This window comes from Pinus tabuliformis, chromosome 8 (assembly GCF_031772625.1).
Source record: "Pinus tabuliformis cultivar Carrire ecotype Pingquan chromosome 8, CPIR1, whole genome shotgun sequence".
Lineage (NCBI taxonomy): Eukaryota > Viridiplantae > Streptophyta > Pinopsida > Pinales > Pinaceae > Pinus > Pinus tabuliformis.
The window spans coordinates 1131935493-1131960861 of record NC_142294.1 but is presented as its reverse complement, the minus strand read 5'-3'; the positions used below and the strand labels follow the sequence as shown (position 1 = coordinate 1131960861).

General features: G+C 39.2%; 1 pseudogene; it reads left to right on the top strand.

Moving 5' to 3' along the window:
* Positions 1 to 23745: 23745 nt before the first annotated feature.
* Positions 23746 to 24581, top strand: LOC149239328 (uncharacterized; annotated as a pseudogene).
* The last annotated feature ends 788 nt before the right edge of the window (positions 24582 to 25369 follow it).

Below are 25369 nucleotides of genomic sequence, written 5' to 3'. Positions count from 1 at the left end.
ATATTACATTAGGATTTTTTTTCATAAACAAATAAGGTCCGCAACTCAAATCACAATCAAGGGTTTCAACATGACAAGGATTTAAAGAGACTTGTGATGGGGCAGACGCGATATCATATTAAGGCATATGTAAGGGAAATATCGGGTCCATATTACATATTGCAATCAGAGGTTTTGAGTGGTGGCATAAAATAAAACTATCGATATGATTTTTATGATTTGTTTTTATATACTATCAATATGATTTCTGCCAATATTATATACTACTAAAAGGGTTCCCATGGTTTATTACTTCCTCCAATATGGCTCTTACTTTTGGCATATGCGATAGATCTACATTGTCTTGTCTCATCACTCCTATGTTTTCTCTTGATTCCTATGACTTCCGATACTTCTCTGATAGCTCTTCTTCTAATAGATCTTGTTTGCTCTGATAGCTCTTCTTCCAATATCTCCCTTTGATGGCTCCCAATGAACTCTTCCTGCTCCTATTGCTTCGTGGATCTGCTCTACTTGCCTTCACATCATTATTTACTATCCAGAATATTTACATATTGACATCAATGAAAATCTAGATCAACAATTGGTATCCTTGTTGGGAATCATGATTGTCGTTAGACCAAAACCCGCAGGTGTTAGTCAATGATCGTGTTGCCAGAGATAAGGATCCACGAGAGGTAGTTAGTCCATATCATGAAACACATGAGTGTTGGTTTACCCAATGTCCAACAATCTCCCCCCTAATTCAATTCGAGTTTGTATCGAAATCATGACCTATGCTCTAATACCGCTTGTTGGGAATCATGATTATCATTAGATCAAAACCTGTAGGTGGTATTCAAAAATCGCATCGCCACAGATAAGGATCCATGAGAGGCAGTTATTCCATGTCACTAAACACGAGGAGTGTTGGTTTATCCAATGTCCAACACATGCAACTAACATGCATGCATGACAAACAAATAGCCCATCTAGTTCAAGGGGTGCACCATCCTCTGATACCAATCTGTAACACCCTCCTCACCATTACCTAAGCAAATGATCAACCAAGGTAAAGGTGCGACGAGAGGCCACTATGATATGATTCGACCTCCTAAGACACATCAAGGAAGTGGAACTAACAAAAGCACAACATTCAAGCATCCAACATCATCAAAAAGAAGCCTTAGACGAAAAGTCAGCCACTTAGACAGTCTGTCCTTGGGTCCCACTGCTGTTTTAGTTCTCTTGTGCAGTATTTTCTCTCATAATATGGGAAAAGGAGCATCCAACACCCTAAAGTCACTCTCACAGACCTGCCTACCAGTGAATGTGGACCAAATTTGTCAGTGTTGTGCCAGCAACCCCGGATTTAAGCCACCTTTTCAGGCTCAGAGCCTAGGTCACTACCTAGAATTGATCCATCTCTTCAAATCAGTAAGATAACATGGAAATGATTGTATTAAATTAAATACTTGTTCGAGACCTTGATTGGGACCCTACTAGCCATGACAGGAATTTCGCCAAACATATTGCAAATGTGTAATATATAGGTGTAATTCACAGTTTTGAGTATAAAGGTCTCATACTTAGCTATGAATCGCTAATAACCATTGATGCCTAAACGCATCAACTGCCATTCCATCAATTAATTCATAGATACATTGATCATTCAATTATAGGTAATAACATGAATGGAGAGCCACACATGGTTGTTGTCATAAAACACATACATAACCAAAATAATATCAGCTGATAATATTCATGAAAGTACATTCATATAGACCACATATAATCCATCAAAATGCTCACAAAAATAAAAGGGAAGTAACCTTTCGTTAATTATGTAAAATCCAAACCCGGGATGGGACTTCCATGTTCCACCCGACCATAGAATGGCTGAGCCAAATCTCTCCTCATCCATTAACCCCCATGCCATATTCCAAGCAAGAATGTGCTATCTCATAGAATACATTAACCAAAACTCATCTAGGGCTTCTAGAGGCCATCCACATGAACCCATCAAACCATGATTCAACCTCATGGTTAGACATCACAAAACCATCATCACAATTGTCTCCATCTAAGCCTTCTAGGGCTTCTAGAGCGTTTGTTCCAACCAAGGCTTTTGAGGCTAGTAACTCAACCCACAACTATAGTCGTGCTTCCATAGCATTTGTCCAACCAAGGCTTCCAGGACTAGTAACTCAACCCACCAAGGGCTTCCAGAGAATTTGTCCAACTAAGGATTCTAGGACTAGTAACTCAACTCAAGCTCTTGCAGGGCTTCCAGAGAATGTGTCCAACCAGGGCTTCCAGGAGCTAATAACTCAACTGAAGCTAAGGAAACATGAGAATCAACCAAAAACAAACAATGAAAATAAACCCACAATCACCATGGCTATCCAATAAATGGCAAGGCTAGGCAATCCCACTATCAATCCAGGAAATCCTCCATGGAAATAACAAATCGCAACTGTAGGAATTTCCAAGGTAAGTTCTGCAGATAGAACACCAAAGGACACCGCTCACAAATAGATCACAGATCAATACACAAGTATCCTTGACGTGGTTAAAACCCTCAAAGAGGGAAACAATCCATGGCCTGAGCCAACGCGGCCACTTCAAGAAATTTATTAATAAAAGAATGAAAATTTATGTAAGCTTCTCTCATGAACAATCACCCTACAAATGAACCCCCATGCTCTTTAAATAGAGATCATCGGCCAATAAGGTGTTAAGCCACGGATCATGTGTTGGTAATACCAAGGAGAGAATGAATTGTCGGATCACTTCATGTCTAGAACATATCATGACTGTCAGATTGTAAGTTACAAATGTACATAGTAAAAAAACACACTTTACCTAACTCTACACTAGACCAAGTTATACTTAACTATTTCCTATGTATCGGAATATCCTAACATCCCCCGTTAAGGAAAACTTGGGATAGGATTGAAGGATGTACAAATATGACACAATAGGAGAAGGAAGGAGGCATTAGAGCCTATCGCACCTTAGTGATAAATTCCAAAACTCCAACCATAAATTTAAGTTTAGCAAACTTCGTCTCTGTCAGAACCTTTGTAAAGATGTCTGTAACTTGATCATCTGTTGAACAATATAGCACTTCAACAACATGGTCATGAATGAGATTTCTAATGAAGTTCATGTGTATTTCAATGTGTTTATTGCACTGATGTTGGACTAGATCTTTACATAGTTGAATGGCACTTTGATTATCACACCAAAGTGTCGCCAGATGCTGCTATTGAAAACCAAACTCTCACAGGATCAAATGAAGCCACATGACTTCCTTACTAGCTTCTATGGCACCACGATACTTTGCTTCTGCTAAAGAAATAGAAATGGCACTTTGTTTCTTGCAAGCCCATGTAATAGGCCCAAAACCAAGAGTGAAGACATAACCGGCAGTAGACTTCTGATCATCAAGGTCACAAGCCCAATCGAAATCAGTGAAACCAACCAATAGAGGAGATCCTTCTGCACTGTAATGAATCCCAAACTGAACTGTACCTCGAACATAACAAAGTATTTTTTTAGATTCTTTCCAATGACATTCATGTGGGTTTTGGATAAACCGAGTAATAGGTCCAACAAACAAAGAAAGGTCAGGACGAGTATGGTTCAGACACAAAAGTTTTCCTACAAGATGATGGTATAAGGTAGCATCAACTTCAAGGGAAGTACAAGTGACTAAAAGTTTGGCTCCAGATTCAAAGGGAGAAGGGGCTGGCTTATAGTCTTCCATCTGGAAGTGGCATAGAATATCATAGGCATACTTGGACTGGGAGAGGGAAATACCTTCCTTGGATTGCAAGATTTAAAGACTAAGAAAATAATGCAAGTGTCCTAAGTCTATCATTTCAAACTTCTTTTTAAGGCTAGACTTCACATGGTTTATAAGGTTGGGATCACTACCAATAAGGATAAGATCATGAACATAAAGAACAAGAATGATAAGAGACTTGATTACTTTATTGGTGTAGACAGTATTGTCAGAATGACACCTAGAAAAGACAATATCTAAAAGAAAGTTATCCATTTTGGCATACCAAGCCCTAGAGGCTTGCTTGAGACCATAAATGGATTTCTTAAGCCAACATATAAGGCTGGAGTCTATTTGTATAAATCTAGGAGGTTGTTCCATATAGATTTCTTCATGCAAGTCCCCATGCAAGAAGGTAGATTTAACATCCATCTGATGGACTTTCCATTTGAAAGAGGCAGCAAGGGAAAGAACAAGACAGATAGAGTTTGTTTTGGCAACATGAGAGAAGGTTTTAGTATATTCAATGCCTTTAACTTGTGAAAAACCCTTAGCAATAAGACGAGCTTTATGTTTATCAACTTTTCCATCTGGTCCATACTTGGTTCTGTAAACCCATTTGCATCTAACAAGTTTTCATCCCTTTGGAAGAGGAACAAGATCCCATGTATCATTTTCCAATAATGAATGCAATTCTTCATTCATAGTTGTGTCCCAATATGGATGGCCTTAAGCTTTTGCAAAGATGTCAGGATCATAATTCGTTGAAGCTTCAGCCGGTAAATAAGAGGCTCTATCAAATTGAGAACATGTATGTCGATGATCTGTAGGATCACCTGCAAGAGCACCTGCAACATCCCGAGTAGCATGGACCCACTTTGGAAGCTGAGGAGCTGAAAGAGGATCATGAGAAGGTGGGGGAGGATTGGCATCCTCGTTGTCATCATCTAGAGAAGAAATGTTTTCAAAAGTAGAAGGGATAGAGAGAGGTGGCACATCCACCGAACTAGGCTCACAGGTCGATATATTTTCATCAAACTTTACATCTCTTCTAATGATAACATTTTTGGACTTAAGTGGAATAAGTATATATCCTTTGACATCTTTAGAATATCCAACAAAAATACATTTTTCACTCTTATGTTCTAAAGCTTTATGTTTCTCATCTAGAATATGGACCCATGCTTCACTTCCAAAAACACAAAAGTGACTTACATCTGGTTTAATTGAGCTCCATGCTTCTTCTGGAGTGATATTCTTTAAAACCTTAGTAGGAGTGCAATTTACTATATAGTTTGAATAGTTAATTGCTTCTACCCAAAAATTAAGACTAAGTCCTTTAGATTGAAGCATACAATTAGCCATTTCCTTTAAGGTGCAATTCTTCCTTTCAGCTACACCATTTTGTTGTGGAGTATATGGAACAGTATGTTGCATTTGACTTCTATTATTAGTGCAAAATTTGATGAATTTGTTGTTAACATATTCTCCACCATTATCATATCTTAGCTTAAGAATTTGATGTCAAGATTGTTTTTCAACAAATGCTTTAAAGGCCAAGAACATGCTAAATACTTCACTCTTGAGTTTTAAGAAGTATACCCAAGTGCGTTTGGAGAAATCATCAATGAAAGTTAAGAAATACTTGTAGCCAGAGAATGAAAAAACTGGAAGTGGACCACATAAATCACTATGCACAAGCTGTAAAGGGGATGAGGTGTGCCAAGAGGAACTTTTTTCAAAACTATCCCGATGATGTTTTCCGAGTAAACATCTGGAACAAACACCATCTCTGCAAGATACCATAGGAAGACTTGTCACCATATTTTCTTTACATATATTTTGAAGGGAGTGATAGTTTAAATGACCAAATCGCTCATGCCAAAGTTTTCTCACTTCATCATTATGAGCAACAAATACCAAGGGAAGAGTTGATGACCCAAAGTTGTTAAACTTATACAACCTTGTAGAATCATCAACAATTCCAGTAGCTAAAATATGTTTAGGATCTCTTAAGTCCTTAATTACAACATCATGAGGTGAAAATTCAATGGTTTTACCTTCACTTGAATGAGTTATCTGATATACAGATAGAAGGTTGCAGGATAAGGTTGGAACACATAATAGATCATTAAATTGACCATTGTCTAGATGAATAGTTCCAGTCCCTACAACACTAAGAGATCTATCATCACCAACATATATATTTTGGTGTTATAATCATTTAAAGAAGAAAACATGGCTTTGTTTTTGGCCATGTGATAAGAAGCTCTAGAATCAATGAGCCACTCATGAGAATGAGAAGAAGAAGAAACGTTTAGTGCATAACCAGACTGAGATGCTTGACAACCATATGTAGAAAGTGTTATTCCTAAAGATGAAGTTGAAGTTGAAGAGTGCTCCAAATGGATATTATGATTCTTCATTGTTGCTTCCAAGGCTTCCATCTTCTTAAAACATTTGGATTCTAAGTGGCCATCTTGATTACAAAAGTGGCAATGTCTATCACTCTTCTTCCCTTTGTTTTTATTTGCCTTATCATTTTGTTGAAATGATTTTTCATTTTGAGACTGAAATTGCTTAGGACCCTTGTTTGGTTTAGGACCATTCTTTTTAGGATACTTCTTCTTAGGATTCTTTGAATTTGGTTGTTGATGGGCTTCCAAGATTAAGAAGACCAAGATGTAAGAGTTTTTCTTGTTCTCTTATTAAAGAATCACAAAAGGCATCCAAAGAGGGGGACTTGTAGTCTTGTCCTTGAGAAATAAAAGCTTCTCTAGTAGAATGGAAGGAGGAAAAAAACATAGAGTAGGCTGGTCCCAACTTAGTAAGAATGGAATAGATAAGGCTACCATCTTCTTTCTTAACGTTAACACCTTCCAAGAGAAGTCTAAGGGTCTTGAACTTGGACAAAAAATCTTCAATGGAAGAAAACTTATTCGGATCCAGCATAAGCAACTCATTTTCAAGTTGATGGGATCCAATTTTATTTTTAATTCCAAAAACTTTAATAAGCTATTTCATTGCTTCATTAGGGGTATCAAGTTCTGCGATATGGAATCTAAGGTATGGAGAAATAAACATCCCTATCAACCCATGTGCTTGATCTTGCCTATTTTCCCATTTGGCTACCTTATCTTCATCTTTAGGTTTAGTTACTTGGCCTAAGGCTATTCTGCAAAGACCTTTACTTCTAAGTAAATCCACAATGTAGGACCACCATTGGAAGTAGTTGGTGTTGTCAAGAATAACTTCTCATGGAATTTACATTTTAAGAGAAACTGAAACTATAGATGCTGAAACTAAGTGTTCCAATGGAAATATTTCGAAAAATTAGGTTGATTAGAAAAAACCGGCTCTGAAAATGACTTTTGGATAAAGAAGTTATGTCTTTTTGAAGAAAAGTTGTTGAAGATGTCGATGAAGTGCGTGAATATGCGGAATTGAATGATAATGTTATATTTAAACCTCTCCCCTCTGCCCTTTCTAAAATTAATCTAATTAGTCACTTTAAAAAAAGATTTTATGTGACCCACTTTTATAAATAAGTGAAAGTCACTTTTACAATGGTACTTTATGAGCTACTCACTAAATTGTAACTTAAATAAAAGTTAAAGAGAGTTTAGAATTATAAGTGACTCACTTTTTATAAAGGGTGAGAACACTTTTACATAAAGTAACTTTAAAACATAAGTTACATGTACTTTTGAAAAAGTAACTCAACAAAAAGAAAGACTTGAACCCAAGACCTCTATTCTCGTAAAGTAACTTTGTACCAAGTGAGCTAGTTTAAAACGTTAGTAATTTTGGGAAAAGAGGAACAGGGGTTTGTTTTTTTTTTTTTTTTTTTAATTCACTGAAGCTTTGGGGTGTGTGCTTACTTGAAAAAACTATTTTTGCCTACAAAACAAAAAATCACACAACCAACCACGGAAATGCAAAAAAAATCAAACCTTATGGTTTGAAGTTAGCAATCGCCGAAAACTATATATTTTTCTCAATGTTTCTAATTTTCTGAGATCACACTAAGGCGCGATGGAAAAGAGCATACACATGAGAAAAAACCTTCCTTTATGTTTCTGATTTGCCCAAATCACACAGAGTCGCAAGGCAAAGAGCATACACAAAAATGAAAGGTATATATATGGTAATAATAAACAGAGAGCTAAATAAACTGAAATAAACAGATAGATGAATAACTAAAATTGGAAATAAAGATTATATACCTCCAAATCTTAAAAATGATGTAGTTAGGGCTACCAGAAACCTTTTCACGTGAAACGAAAGGGGTTCCTCACTGGAACAGACGCTCCTAACACAATAGAGTAGTCCTCTAAGCCTGAAAGCAATCAAAAATAATAGATATAGGAAACAACAGTTGGATGCAGTAGTACTGAATTCAGATTTAGATCACCAACAAATGCGGCCCTCAAATAGATCTGATACCATGTAGGAATTTACAGGGTAAGTTCCTCATATAGAATACCAAAGGGCATTGCTCACAAATAGGTCACAGATCAATACAACCGTATTCTTGATGTGTTTAAAACCCTCAAAAAGGGAAACAATGCATGGCCTAAGCCAATGCAACCACTTCAGGGAATTTATTAATAAAAGAATGAAAATTTACATAAGCTTCTCTCATGAACGATCACCCTACAAATGACCCTCCATTCTCTGAAAACAGAGATCATGGACCAATCGGGTGTTAATCCACGGATCAAGTGTCGGTAATATCGAGGAGAGAATGAACCGTCGGATCACTTCATGTCTAAAAATTATCGTGACTGTCGGATTGTAAGTTACAAATGTACATAGTAAAGAAAGACACTTTACCTAACTCTATACTAGACCAAGTTATACTTAACTATTTCCTATGTGTTAGAATATCCTAACAACAACCAAGAAACCACATGCATGCAAAAACTGGTGAACAAAACATACATGCAACTCAGTACCTGCAAGAAAACCTGATGTAGTTGTTGATCTCCATGCCTCCTTGCGCTTTCCGACTTTTCCTTTGCCTTCTTGCTCCAAGAATCCAAGTATGCCACACCCCCCAAGAGTGCTCCAAGAAAACTCTAAGTGTCCAAGAGTATGAGAGAGAGAATAATGTGAGAGACTTCCAACATTGCACTGACAAAAGGTTACCAACTGATCCTGAGAAGCCTTTTTATGGATGAGGTGTCTATTTTCTTCATTTTCCATTATTTTCCTTCATTTTCATCCTCACATCCAACATGTGACCTTTCACCTCCTTTTTCTCCTAATTTCCATTATTTTCATAAATAAACATGCCAAAAATTCCATTTCATCTTCTTAAAGTCTTAACAATTTCCTTTTCCAATTTCCTTAGCCATAAACAATGAAATGAACACCCCCTAGGATGCATTGCGCAACATCCAGCTTGGAATAAGTGTCCCATCAACCGTGGTTATTGTTTTTAACTTTTATTACATGGAATTTTCACTAGGTCTGTTACACGAATATCCACAACAGATTACAGATCATTTGGTATTGGAGAAAGTTTCTTTGGGTAATTTTTGGAGATTTCAGGGATCTAGATCAACAGGGCTGAATATCATAAAACCATAATCATGTTGGACGAAACTGTAAATGAACCTCATGATCCTACATAGGTGATATCTATAGGGTTGGAATAACAAGTCACAAATATCGACTGTAATTTAAGCCTCCTCATAGCATCCTTGAATAGAAAGGTAGGGATATTTAGAGAAGATAAGGGTTCAAATGCAGAGGAAAAATCAAAAAGGGGATCAGAATATCGGGGAGAAATGAAGAACCAATCAAAGAAAGAACCCGAAAAAGATCAACCCAGTTGGAGTGTTTTGAACCAATCACATTCCCTATTTAAAATGGAAGCAAAAGTCTATATCAAGTCGTACCACAACAAGATTGACACTCTAAAATTGAACCAATGGTTGCAGTAATTGGAAGTTTATTTTAGTGTCCATCAGATCGAGGAAGGAAAAAATATCTCATTCACATGACTAAAATTAGAGGGCCATGCATTGGCTTGGTGGTAGAGACACAGAGAAACCCTAAGGTTAGAGGGAGAACTTCCATTGACTAAGTGGAAGGATTTCAAAACCCTCATTAAGTCATAGTTTTCTCCCATTGGGTACGTGGAGGACTAGTGGATCCGGTGGCATTTCCTTAGGAAAAAGTCGGGCCAAAGTGTGTAGGCGTACACCACAGAATTTAAAAATATGTCTATAATGTTGGGTATCTCTCCAAAGAACCCATATGTACTCCTCAATTGTTTGGGGGGTTTGCATCACCATCTATGTGAGCAGGTGATGTTGTTCAAGCCCAAATTGGTGGATGAGGCTTGTGTATAGGCGCAATATCTAGAAAACATAGGGCTAAAGAGACCACAGTCAAGTGGACTGAAGAAGAAGGAACAATAAGATTCTTCTAAGGAGGGGAGGAAGAATAAGAAAAGGGGAAAATATAAAAATACAGCATTCACAGAGCACCAGCGTAAAGATCATAGAAACCACTACAACCATTGCAACACTAATGGCCATATAGTGGAAAAGTGTTGAAAGTTGCATCTAGAGCTAAACCAAAAGAACAAGAAGCAATATAACAAGAAGAAGAATGTCATGGCCACGGATTCAAGAAACCAAGTTGAAAGAAGCTCAAACATGGATGCGAATATTGTTTATATGTCAATGTAGAAGGAGGTGAATCTGAGTGGCCTTTAACAATAAGAATAGAAATAAATGACCAAACTCTTCCATATAAATATACAGGTCAAGATGATGAAGATTGATGCTCTATTTGACTCAGGATTGCAGACAAATATCATTGCAGAAAATCTGGTAAAGAAGTTGGGGCTAGAAATTCATGACCATTTGAACCCATATCCACTAGGATGGGTAAATAAGGATGCAAAGATGAATGTAACAAGATAATGTAAAATTATATTTTCTATCAGTGTTGATTTTATTGATGAAGTAGACCTAGATGTGGTTCCTCTTGTTGTATGCGAAGTCATGTTTGGGAGTCCATACATGTACATGTGTGATGCAATATTCATGAGGAGAGATAACTAGTACCAGATTATCAAGGATGGAAAATAATTCATCATCAATGCGCACAAAGCAAGTCAAAATTTTCACTGGTAAGTGCGAACCAAAAAAAAAGTTGATCAGTTTCAGCAAGAAGTATGTTTTATTTTTTTTAAGAGAAAGTCAGTCTGTAGAGGAGTCAATAAGAGGCAAGGCATGTGTGGAGGGGTGTACTACAAAATAGAAAGAACAATTGGAGGAGTTGTTACAGGCATATAGTGATGTGTTCTGAGAGCCTAAATGGTTACCACCTAAGAGAGAAGCAGATTATGAGATCCAACTATTTCCAAACTCCCTGTTTCTAAATATTGGTTTGTACAAGAAGTTTGTTATAGAAGAAAGTGAGGTGAAGAAATAGTTGAAATAGCTGCTGGAACAGGGTGTCATTCGACCAAGCACATCACCACGTGGGTCACCCATCACCATTGTTCTGAAGAAGGATTGGACTTGGTAGATATGTATAGATTACAAGGCATTGAACAAAATCAACCTCAAGAATTGATACCCCATACCTAGGATAAATTATTTGTTGGATCAGTTACATTAAGAAAAATACTTCACCAAGTTGGACATGGAGTCTGGATATCACCACGTTTGAGTCAAAGAAGAAGATACATGGAAGACTACCTTCAAAACTAGGGAAGGTTTGTATGAGTGGTTAGTTATGCCATTTGACCTATGTAATGCACTAGCTACATTTAGGAGATTAATGTATGATGTATTGCACCCTTTTATACATACATTTGTTATTTTTTATTTGGATGATATACTAGTATATAGTGCTACTTGAGAGGAGCATATTTCACATTTGACATATGTTATGCTTTTAACCTGCAAAAATGATACCCAATACAGAACATGCGAAGAAAAGATACACAGAATAGCAATGATTTTATTATTCAGAGAGTAATGTTCACTTGCCTCTTTGAGGGGGCAACCTCCAATCGAGCAGAGCTCGATTACAAAATAAGACACGATACTCCTCGCAGGATTCTCTATCCTTTATGTATGACTCATACATGCAATATCACGGGCCAATACCGTGGGTTTTATTAATACCATCTATCTAATACTATGGCCCATTTGCAACTAACTATGGTCCCATCATTAATTGCGGGTTAACCACTTACAAATATTAATATGGGCTTTATTGACTCTTGACTATGACGTGATCCCATGACATAAATAAGGGGGTTAGGGTGGGACCCTAACATGCCCTCCCCCTTAAGACTAGCCTTGTCCTCAAGGCTGAAGCTGTGGAAACTGCTGAAGAATAGTGGCTGGTTCCCAAGTTGCATCTTCCGGAGAGGTGTCTTTCCATTTGACGAGGACTTCCTTAATCATGCGGCCACGCAGGTGTTTGTTTCTTGTGTCTAGAACCTGTTCGGGTTGAAGCCAGATTGACCCTTCTTCGTCCAATTCAGGTAGACTGGTTTGAACTCGGAAATTATTCCCGATCACTTTCTTGAGGCACGATACATGGAAAACTGGATGGATTTTTGCAGTAGGTGGCAAAGCCAACTTGTAAGCCACTTCTCCAATGTGCTAAAGTACTTGGTATGGTCCGTAGAATTTTGGAGATAGATTCTGACAACCCTTGTCTTTGAGTGATGTTTGCTTATATGGTTGCAGCCTCAAAAAGACCTGATCCCCTTCTTGAAATTGGCACTCTGAGCGATGCTGTTCTACCTGTTGCTTCATGCGGTTCTGAGCTTGGTGAAGATTCTCTCTAAGATGGGCGAGCATGGTTGCGCGGTGTTGTAGGAGTTGATCCACTGCTTGTACTTTGGAGCACCCCTTGAGATAAGAAGTAGGGGAAGGCAGAAGTTGACCATATACTGCTTCATAGGGAGTCATTTTGGTGGTGGCATGATAGTTGGTGTTATACCACCATTCAGCCAGAGGTAACCACTATACCCAAAGGTGTTGCTTTTCTGAAGTGAAACACCTAAGGTAGGTTTCTAGAAATTTGTTGATGGCTTCAGTTTGACCATCCGTTTGCGGATGATAGGAAGTACTGAGTTTTAGTTCAGTGCCTTGTATCCTGAAGAGTTCCTGCCAAAAATTACTGGTGAAGATCGGGTCGCGATCGGACACAATAGAAGTGGGCATGCCATGCAATTTGAAAATCTGATCCATGAAATATTGAGCGCCCAAAGTTGGTGTAAATGGGTGGGGTAGTGCGCAGAAATGAGCATACCTCGATAGTCGGTCCACAACCACCATGATGACTGACTTGTTCTCGGACTTTGGAAGACCTGTAATGAAATCCATAGAAACTTCCATCCAAATGGATGTCGGAATGGGCAATGGTTGTAATGTGCCTGGTGTGTTGACAGTTTCCCCTTTGTGGCGTTGACAGACATCGCATTCTGCTACAAAAGTAAGGATGTCCTTTTTCATGCCTATCCAAAAAAATGATCTTCTGGTGTGAGCATACGTCTTCTGAAAGCCTGAATGTCCTGCAATGGGCGATGAGTGCAATTCTGCCAAAATGCGACCTTTGAGGGTGGATGTTGGGGATATTATGACTCTATCCTTGTAGCGAAGAATATCATCCTGCCACGAGTAGCCCTTGGTGGAATTTGGATCTACCTACAATTGAGAAATGAGTTGGGATAGCCCGGGGTGTGAAAACAATTCCTTGCGAGCCTCTTCAATCCATTATAGAATAGGGAGGGAAATTGCTAGCAGAGTACTTTCTTCCTCAAATTGGCGAGATAATGCATCTGCTACACTATTGTCTTTCCCTTTCTTGTAAATGATCTCATTATCATATCCCAGCATTTTGGCGAGCCATTTATTTTGTTGTGGGGAGGATAGGCGTTGCTCCAAAAAATATTTAAGACTGTGATGATCTGTTCGGATTTGGAAACGTCGCCCCAATAAGTAAGGTCGCCAGGTCTCAATGGCATGTAAGATGGCCATCATTTCTTTTTCGTAGGTAGATTGGCCCAGATTCTTCCCACTTAGTTGTTGGCTTGTGAAGGCCAAAGGTCGCCCTTCCTGCATTAAGACCGCCCCAATACCGGTCCCCGAAGCATCACATTCAATGACAAAGGATTTGGTGAAGTCAGGTAGTGCTAAGACTGGAGTGGAACACATGGCGTTTTTGAGAGCGGTAAATGCCTGTTGTGCTTCCTCATTCTAGAAGAAGGAATTTTTCTTTAGGAGTTGAGTGAGGGGCTTCACTATGCGGCCATAGTTGCGGACAAATTTACGATAATAGCCAGTGAGACAAAAAAATCCTCTCAAGCTCTTCAAAGTCTTAGGTTGCGGCCATTCTTGCATTGCCTGGATCTTTTTGGGGTCCACCTTGACACCTTCATGCCCCACAATGTGGCCCAAATACTCAACTTCTTCCATGCCAAATGCACACTTGGACATCTTGACAAATAATTTATGCTTGCGGAGCAAGCATAAGAGTAGATCTACATGCTGAAGATGTGCAGCCCAAGTGCCCAACTCGTGGAGTGACTGCTAGTTTTGGCATGTTGGGAGATATTATTATTTCTGAACCTAAAGCGTACATTGCATTTGCAGGTAAAAGCTATAGATGAGGATGTCATCGAAGAAGACAAGGACAAATTTCCTGAGATATAGTTTGAGAATGTGATTCATAAGGCTCTGAAAAGTAGAGGGGGCATTACAAAGACCAAATGGCATGACCAGGAACTCATAATGGCCTTCATGAGTTCGGAAAGCAGTCTTGGGAATGTCGACTTCCTTCATGCAAATTCGGTGGTAGCCTAAGCGAAGATCCAGCTTAGTGAAGAATTGAGCCCCATTGAGTTCATCCAGCAGATCGTCAACCACTGGAATGGGAAATTTATCTTTGACTGTCAACTTATTGAGGGCCCTGAAGTCGGGACACATCCACCACTCCCCATCTTTCTTGAGTACCATGACCACTGGGGATGAATAAGGACTAATACTGGGACGAATGACACCTGCTTCCAAAAGTTCCTTGATGATTTTTTCTATTTCATTCTTTTGGGTTAACGGATATTTGTATGGCCGCACATTCGGGGGTTGGGCCCCTGGAACCAAGGTGATGCTATGATCATGTTCCCCTCGCGAGGGTGGAAGCTCATGAGGTTTGTCAAAGACCGGCAGATGGTTATTTAAAATCTGTTGCATTTCAGGATGAATTGGCAGAGACTTGGTTTCGACGACCTGGATGACATTAAATTAAGCTACCACTCCATGATTGCCCTTTTTTAACAATTTTTCCATCCGATGTGAGCTGATGATAGAGGGGGCTCCCGCCTGGAGTCCACGGAGGGTATGTGTGTAGTTGTTCTGCTTAAAACTCATATATAACTCCCGAAAATCCATTGTGATTGGCCCAAGCGTGCGGAGCCATTCAGCGTCGAGGACAATGTCACAACCCCCCATGTGTATGGCAAACATGTGGGTTTTCAACTGATAATCCCCCATTTGAAGTTTGACATTTTCACAGCGGCCTTCACATTTCATTGTGCTCCCATCCGCAATTTGGACTTGGAAGTTAGAAACTGCTCTTACAAAACAATGCACTGCTTCTGCAATTTTTCAATGGATGAAATTATGGGTACTTCCACTATCAACCAAGACTACTACTGGGCGATGTTTAAGAAAACCCCTGATTTTGAGAGTTTGAGGGGAAGAAATCCCTGCCAATGCATGCAACGAAATAACTGGTTCGTTAGAGACATTCTCCTTTGGGTTGTCTTCTTCTAGCACCTCATGTTCCTCAAGTGGTGGATCTTCCTCTGTTGAGCTGTAGTCAGTGGCATCTATTTGAAAAAATTTGGGCTCCTTGCATTTATGACCTGGGGAGTATTTTTCATTACAGTAGTAACATAGTCCTTGCTTCCTTCTTTCGTCCATTTCTTCCGGTGACACCTTTTGGACCTTAAGTGTTTGAGTCGTGTTGTGAGCCTATGGGAGACGACCTTTAGTGGGGAAATTTGGGCGACTGTATTGGGATGCTAATGCACGTTCCACGTTACGGGCTACCTTGCAAGCCTCTGTCCAAGTGGGAGGGTGGTGCAGTAAGACTTGAGCTTTGATGGCTTCTTTAAGACCACTGATAAAACATTCCGTGTAGAAATCATTTGAGAGACCCCAAGTGCGGAAGGCTAAGGCTTCAAAAGCTGTAATATATTCATCCACGACACCTATCTGTTGGAGCTTAGTAAGATGACCCAAAAAAGAGTCCTCCTGTTCAAAGAGGTCTCAAAGAGCTTTGGTAAATTGGGTCCACATCTTAAAAGGTCCATTGCAACGTTGATGCCATTCCCACCATTGCCACCGTTCATTGTCCAAGTACATGCTCCCCAACATAAGCTTAGTCGCATCATCTAAGATACGATTCAGTTTGAAATACTGCTCCATTTGTGCTATCCATGCGGATGGGTGAGAACCGTCAAATTTATGCATATCCAACTTGGGAGGTCGCTGACTGGGTGGTGGGTGGGTGTGCCAAACGTGAGGAGAGTGGCTAGACTCACCCTCATTGTATTCATTGTCATTATACGCCTCCTCGTGGGCTGGCTCCTTGTCCTTCGGGAGTAATTGCTGGACCTGGAGAGATAGTCTGGTAAGCTGCCTACTGATGGATTGGATGGATTCGTCAAGTTTGTCCAGTCTTTCATTGGCCATTGCTTGAGCTCTAGTTTCTACCATACACCAACCTGATGAAAAATTGGGACCGCCAAAATTTTTTCACTAATAATTGAATGGTACCACCGTGCTCAGCTCGTCGTCCTGATTCTGATGGGCTAGATCACAAATAAGCACCCGGGAAGATCTCAGACGTTTTTTTTTTAAAACTCCTAACGGAGTTTTACTCCTTCCTGATAATATATTGCAGTCGCCAAATCCTCAAAATGTCAATGCGGCCAAACTTCCTGCGAAAATTATACCTCGGTATAGGAACCCTTCACAACAACTCCGATCTGGTGGATCTGAGAGATCTGAATGCGGATCGGCTGGCTCTAATAGATCGGAATGACTGATCTTCGAACTGGAGACTGCGGGACTAATGTCAGCTGCTTCTGCACCCATTTGCACGAGCGGATCTGGAATAGATGATGTGCGATCCCCCAAGAGAAAAGGGAACTATGGTCTTGAGGAGTGTCAGGTACTACAGATCGCAATATACATAAGGGTCTGGCAGTAGTACTCGGCCCAATGTTTCAGGGCTCTAACTAAGGAGGATCGACCGTACCCTTAGCCGTACAACTCGACTACCCTATCGTACGGGCGAGTAATCTCTCCGAGTGCTGTTCTCGGTGTACTGTAGCCACAAGACGGCCGACGGTTTATCTATAAAGAGGTTTCAAGGGAGCCTAGGGGCTTCCGATATACCCAGAGGGTACGTGGAAAACAGTCTGTGCGCGGTTCTGTCTAATGCGCTACTACTCGAAGGGGTACCCACAGGGGTTACAAGGGAGTCCAACAGACGTGACCACCTCTTGTATTTCCTGCGTGCATGCCTCCCCAAATCCACAGGTTTATGCACTCAATGATAGATCCCGTGGTTTAAAGACGCCGGAACACGTCTCTAGCCAAAAAAAAAATTGCTAAGAATTGGCGATCCCACCGGCCCTGGAAAGTGCTCTGATACCACTTGTTATGCTCTTAACCTGCAAAAATGATACCCAATACAGAACATGTGAAGAAAAGATACCCAGAACATAGAATATCAATGATTTTATTATTCAGAGAGTAATGTTCACTTGCCTCTTCGAGGGGGCAACCCAAGGAAAATTTTAAGGATGGAAAATTTTCTTGAAGTTTAAAACATTGGCGAATCTCACTAATCCCTAATATGCAAATTATAAATGTTTATTGATATATTTGTAAAATTATTCAAATTTATAATTATTTTATATATAGTCTCTATATAATGTTGGCGATTTTTAAGGTAAAATAATTTTATATTCTAAAATTTGGGCGAATCGTCTTTTATAAAATTGGAAATTGGCGAATCTTTTTTGTGGAAAAATCATGGAAAATTAGCCCACTGGGCGAACATTAGCCCCTAAAATTTTCCATGGGGCAACCTCCAATAGAGCAGAGCTCGATTACAAAATAGGACACGATACTCCTCGCAGGGAGTCTCTATCCTTTATATATGACTCATACATGCAATACCACGGGCCAATACCGTGGGTTTTATTAATACCATCTATCTAATACTACGGCCCATTTGCAACTAACTGTGGTCCCGTCACTAATTGTGGGTTAACCACTTACAAATATTAATATGGGCTTTATTGACTCTTGACTATGACGTGATCCCATGACTTAAATAAGGGGGTTAGGGTGGGACCCTAACAACATAGGTGTTGGAAACATTGAAGAAGCACCAACTGCTAGAAAATCTCAATAAGTGTGAGCTTTCACAACAATATTTGGTGTATCTAGGGTATGTGATTGGTGGAGGAGAACTGAAGATAGATCTTTCCAATATGGAGGCCATCATGAAATAGTCTATGCATACTAATGTTTCCAAGGTCAGGAGTTTCCTTAGGGAAACACAATACCTAAGGTAATTCATAGCCTCATTTTTAGCAGTAGCAATACTACTCCACACCATAACAAAAAGTTGCAAGAGTTTATAGTGGGGAAAAGGTCAAAAAAAGGATTTTGAGGAGCTAAAGAAGCCAAGTGGAGGTAGATGTAAGTGGGTATGCTATGGGAGTTTTCTTGATGCGGGGAGGAAGGCTTTATGCTAGCATTCTAAATTATTTCATGGGGTAGTTCTTAACTACCCTACTTATGACAAGGAGCTATATGCCATTGTGTAAGTTATGAAGATGTGTAAGCATTACCTGATGGGAAAGGAGACAATAACCCACACAGATCACTAGTTGTTACAGTACTTGTGGGCCTAGAGTAAGCTACAAAAAACCAAGCGTTAGAAGTGGATAGGGTTTTTACATCAGTTTCATTTGGTGATAAAGTATAAGAAGGGAAGTGAAAAAAGTTGGCTGACATCCTATCAAGGCCACCCACATGAAATATTACAACTTTCGGAACTCTTATGCACATGGAGCTATTCACCCATGATGCATACAAAGAGGCATATTCATAGGATGAGAACTTCATGGAGGTGTATCAACAATTGCAGATTTAGAGTCATGTGCATAATGATGACAACATCGTTGACTACCATCACCAAGATGGGTTACGCTACAGGTTGGATAACTTATGTGTTCCTAAAGGTGAGCGATTGCAGCTAATTAGAGAGGCTCACACATCCAAGGTTGCAAGTAACTTTGGTGTAGGGAATATCGTGGCTAACTTGCATAAGTATGTGTATTGGCCCAAGATACAAGAGTAAGTAGCTAGGCTCATAAGAGGATGCATGCTTTGTTGTACCAGTAATGCTAGCAACAGGGAACATGGTTATATCATCCCTTACCTATACTTACTCATCCTTGGGAAATCATTTCCATTGACATTGTGGGAGGTTTACTAACATCCAAGGGACATGACTACCTATTCATGGTAGTTGACACATACACGAAGATGTGTGTTCCAATGCCCTATAAAAAGACCATCAATGGACAAGAAGAAATAAGCTTGTTCTTCAGACGGGTCTGGGTGCACTTTGGGACACCAAGGAGCATCATTTCAGATAGGGATACCAGCTTTATTAGTGCATTATGGACTACATTGTGGGAGAATATGGACATGAAGTTGAAGATATATACAACATTCCATCCACAAATAGATAGTCAAACAAAAGTAGTTAGTAAGACTTTGGTGTAGCTTCTAAGGGGATACAACTATAAGCATCTGAAGACCTGGAATGAAAATATGGTTTATATGCAACATTCTTAAGACAAAGCAGTCCACACTTCTACAGGAAATCCCCCATTTGAGACTTGTTTTGGATATTTTCTACCTTCAGCTTTGGATATTGCATATGGCCAACACGAAGGAGTGAGGGAAGATCTTATAGAAGATGCTTTGAGGGCTGAAAATTTTATAGAGAAGATTATGAAAATCCATCAACAAGTGCAAGACACACTACAAAAGTCGTAGGAGAAGTATAAGGCCAGGCATGATTACAAAGAACAAAGAAATTATTCAAGATGGGAGACATGGTATGACTACAGTTGAATAAAGAGAGGTTGTAGGGACCTAGTAATAAAATTAAGTCTCTAAGGTATGGTCCCTTTGAGATACTGGAAAAGGTGGGTGATAATGCCTATTGACTCATTTTAATACCATACATGAGTATTTACTTAGTTCTGAATGTAGAGAATTTAAAACTCTATGACCCTTCCATGCTAGACCAGGAAGAGGAACATGTCCTAAATTCTGTGGAGGATTTGGCACCACATGCTCAGGCAGAGTTGATAGAAGGTACAATTTTGCATAAGAGGTTCAAAACTACAAGACATGGGCAACATGATCTTTGGGATATTGGTTTGAAGGGACAACTTCCAGGAAAAGCTAAATGGTACACTAAAGAGAAGGTGGAGGAAAAATTTCCTCACCTCATTTAGTAAACACTTTTGGGGACCAAAAGCCTCCCAAAATGAAGAGCTGTGATCCAAATTGGATCATTATGTTGTTTTTCATCCATCGTGATGAATTTGGAATGGAAAAGGTGGAGGAATCATCTCATGGGACTTTTTTTACTAGTGGGACCCAATTTGGAAAAACGGGGTCTGAAATCTTCTGTGAGAATTTTGAGGCATAAAACAACATTTTTTGGGGGTAAAACTTTATCGCTTTAGTGCACTACATTTTCTAGTCTTTATACACATAGATATCTTTCCAATGGTGCAAGAAGTGCGTCAATCAAAGTCTGTATGAAAAAGTTATTCCACTCATAATTTGACCTTATCATTTTCACATCTACGATTCGGGAGAATGTCGCACCAACCCCCATTATCCAAGGAAAAGGGACTAGCCACATGTTTATGACGTAAAATAATCTAGATGATTCTATATTATAACTCTAGTTAAGAGTTGATGTTAGACACACATGGCAGCAACATAATCTGAAAGATAAAACATGATAATCCATTTTTATTAACAAGTGGTATACATTTATAGTACATGGTTTGACCACTGGGTTGCACATCCAAAGGTCTCTTGGACTCCTTTTGTCTATTCGGCTTCCACACTAACCCATTGAGGATTAGGTGTCCAACATTCCCCCCCTTAATCTAAAGGGTTATGTATGAGTCCAAGAAGAGAGTTGTAGTACAAAATGTGCAAAAACGCATGGCAACACTAGGTTGAATGTGCTCTCTGAAATGTTGGTATAAAGGGTGGTGGTTTAAGGATGACCACCAACACTGATCGCTTAGTGCAGTTCCCGGAACTCTTTCAAAAATGGCAAGAATTTGAAGTCTTCTGCTAGAGGTAGTGCTCCTATTGTTTTGAAGAGGGAAACCTTCAACCATGAAAGGGAGGTCTCACCCTGCATAAAAGGGATAACTTCAACCTAAAAAGGGAAGTCTCAACCTGTAATGGTTTAAGGATGACCAACAACTCTGGAATGCTTAATGCAATTCCTGGAACTCTTCCAAAACTGGAAAGAAGCTTAACTCTTCTGCTAGAGGAAGTGTCCCCAATTTTGTTCCTGGAATTCTTCCAAAACTGGCAAGAAGCTGAAGTCTTCTGCTAGAGGAAGTTTCCCAGATTACCAACTGAAGGCATGTTCAGGGGCATCTTTGTTTTTCGTTACAACTCTGAAACTGGTGTGACAGGTTGTGGCTCAAACTCTCTTGATGTGGCTTTGGAGCTTGTAGATGACCATCATTTCCCCCCTGTCAGATACAAGGTGAGATGATGGATAAAACTCAACTGCAAGACTGTTCAATACTCTAGAACAAGTTCTGACATGTGATTGGAATATCTTCTTGGCTGTTGATGCCCATTGCCAAGAAGCGATCCATCCAAGATGAATCTTTTTTCTTGCGGGACATTTGTTTCTGAAGCATATGTGTGAAGAATGGGTGGTTTTATGATAGTGCTTACATCGATGAAGATCAAAACAATGAAACTGAATGGGCTTTGAGTAGTATGGAATATGAAAGGACAAGTCCTTCTCATATCCGAGACCAGTTCTGTGTTTATTGTGGACAAGCTCTTCCCAAGGTCTGATGATGGGCTTGGGAAGTACAAACTGAAATTCCGCATCTGCATGTACAACTGCTATTTTATGGGAGTCTATTTCAATCTTCTGAACAGAAACAAGTTCAGAATGATGACTCCTCTGTTTTAATTCTTCTTGCTGTAGCTGAGATTCGAGCTACAAAAAATCAATTTTATCTTGTGCATTTCGTAGACAGACTTGAATGTCTGTGAGAGAAACTTTTCTCACTTTTAGTGTATCATGATTAGTAGACAATATCAGAGTTTTGAGGAACTCTAATACTTCATTGATTCTGCTCATTTTTTCTTCAATGTCAGAATTACACCTTAAAAAACTGATAACAACTACTACCAAGTGTAGAAAAGTAATACCCACTTACAGTACACAACAATATCCTTTATAAACATGCAGCAAATGATTAGTGTGCAACCAGCAAGCACCAATTACAATCCATTACATAAAAAATAAGAGTTTACTCATGACCAACACTATGTTCTGACAATACAACCGACTAAACTTTTCTCCACAAAAGATTACTTTTATTTGTCAAAACAATCATTGACTTTATACAGCCCACCAAACTCTTATGCAGCAGTCGAATCAAGGTATCAATGCATATATATGTAGACAAAAACTATAGTGAGTTTTAAATACAATGCCACAACTAGGGTAGCAGCAACTTCAAACTTTCTTGGATCCTTCAAATACTCCTTCACTTTCAAAGCAGAAATGATGGCTATCAAAACTTCAACAACTATAGCACCATGTCATGGATAGGACTTGAATGCTCATATATAAATACTTTGACTAGGGTACGAATCAATATTCTCTGATCTTGCCACTTTCTTCAAAGAAAACAATAGTCCACTGTAAGAAAACCAATCAGAATAACTAAGAGAAAACCACAAAGAGTCCTGAGTTTGTATGGTTTGGTCCACTGCAGTATTTTAACAAATAGTTTGTGTATCAAATGCTATAGGTGCATTCCTTTTTGTTGGCTCATGTAAATGCATAATATGCTGGGACAAATACTTGTGGAAGAACTTCAAAATATTAACTTAATAACAACTTTAGACCCAACAAGCATAAATAATACTAATAACAAGTGTAGCAACCACAAACTTCTTCACTCTTCACTAAAATACATGTTCAGAATTTACACAATGATGCTGTAGATGCTAGCAGCCATTTAACTATTTTAATAGATAAAGGGGAGAGCTAGTACACAAACAAATATATATATATATATATATATATATATATATATATATATATATATATATATATATATATATATATATATGCATTGTCTATGATGCAATTAACTCACGGTTCGCTTCAGCATTAATGATACCAGATTTGAGTAAGTTACTGGTGAATTTTTTGCTGCCTCTTCAACATATATACACGCCTCAGTATAAGCTACAACAAGTCAATAAAAGCATCCCTTGACTCTGCTAAACTTAGCTCACAAGGGGTAAATCAACCAGCAGGCAGTAAACTTGTTCCTTCTTTCTTCTAGAACAGTGGCTTACTCACCACAAAACCAAATGCACTGCTCACAAACAACTTCTAGGGATTTGAATTGAAATAATATTGAAACACACTGCCTTCAAAATCTCAACGTACAGAAGTGCTCGGCATGCACAATGATGTTGGAGATTCTTCAACGCAAAAACAAAAATCACACTCTACAATTGAATATGTACCCCATTTCAAATTCCATCAACGTGCCCAAACATAATCATTCAATGCCATTTCAAAACATGGCTTTGTTTCTATATCGTATGCATTCATTGCCTCCACACAAATGCAAAGAATCCGGGTTTACAATTGCACAAAGCAGAATTAACTGTGCCAAAATGTTATGGGTGGCAAGCAGCTCATCCAACAACAAGAAGAAGCAGTGTAGACCTCTTTCCTTTGGAGAATGTTTGCTGGATTACATTGAAGGAGGACCAAAACTAAGAAAATGGTATGGGGCACTAGATCAACTTCCAAGAGATGGACTTGTCGGCAACAAGGAGGATAGATATCGAGGAAACTATCTTTGAAGTTCGAGATGCGGTGCTGGTTATGGATGGTGATAGCAAAACCAGCCAGATGGGCATGTTAGCAGAAGATGAAAATCTTAAAGGAATAGAGCATATCATCATCTTATCTCAGTTGGTTGTGCTTAGAAGTGGTGGTGGCATTTAAGCTTTTATGAATGAAAAAGCTAAAAGGTTAGCTGAGGCAGATGAGATAGTTGTTATAAACTCAGGAGTTCCATACACAATAGTGAGAGCAGGTTCATTGCAAGATAAGCCTGGAAATCAGCGTGGCTTCACCTTCAAAGAGGGTTGTGCTGGGAATGGAACTCTTAGCAGAGAAGATGCCACAACAATTTGTGTTGAGTCACTCGATTCCCCTGCAAAAAAAGGGACTTATATTTGAGGTGGTTAATGGGGAAGAGACGGTACAAAACTGGAATGAACTTTTTAGTTCATTGGCTAACAGTGGCAATCAAGAATGAGAGATATTTTCCTGTTCACATAGGAAGGGAACCGTTGAGAAAGCACGTTTGGGTACTGTTACGCAGCACAATGCTTCTTCATATTGAAAAGTATCTCATGATATATGAAATAAGGTAAGCATAGTTCCCAGGGTAATTGAAAACCTGATTCCACTTTGGATGAAACGCTTGCATGAGCTGATTAAGCCATATTCCAAATGTTTGCACTACAGATCATATGTTGGCTGCGTTTTAAACTTCTATACTTCAATACCCATATTTTGTCAGAGATTCCAGACCACTAACGGGCGTACCAACTGTTAGGAGTGAAGAGAAAATGTTGTCAAACAATTATGTACAGCCTAGAGAGCGCATAGAGCCTAGAGAGAAAATATGGCAAAAAAGCTGATACAAGAAGTTACAACTAATTTTAGGAATGCTAAAAATAGGGCTGGAGAAATCACAGAGGTTGCAGCTAGAATTTAGCTGAGTAAATATTCATGAAATGCATAAGTGATGGTAGAAATGACCTGCACATAAAGGCCATAGAACAAATGACTCAAAGTAATTATGCAGAGCAGGAATACGCATGCTCTAATACCATGTTAGACACACACGGCAGCAACATAATCTGAAAGATAAAACATGAGAATCCATTTTTATTAACAAGTGGTATATATTTACAGTACATGGTTTGACCGTTGGGTTGCACATCCGAAGGTCTCTTGGACTCCTTTTGTCTATTCAGCTTCCACACTAACCCGTTGAGGATTAGGTGTCCAACAGTTGATGTAGTCAAAATTAACCACTACTAGGTTATCGTGTTGTGTTGTAACTAGACCACAAGGAGGAAGAGGCATTCCATTATTTCGAGAGAATTTTGTTCCATAGTTGAG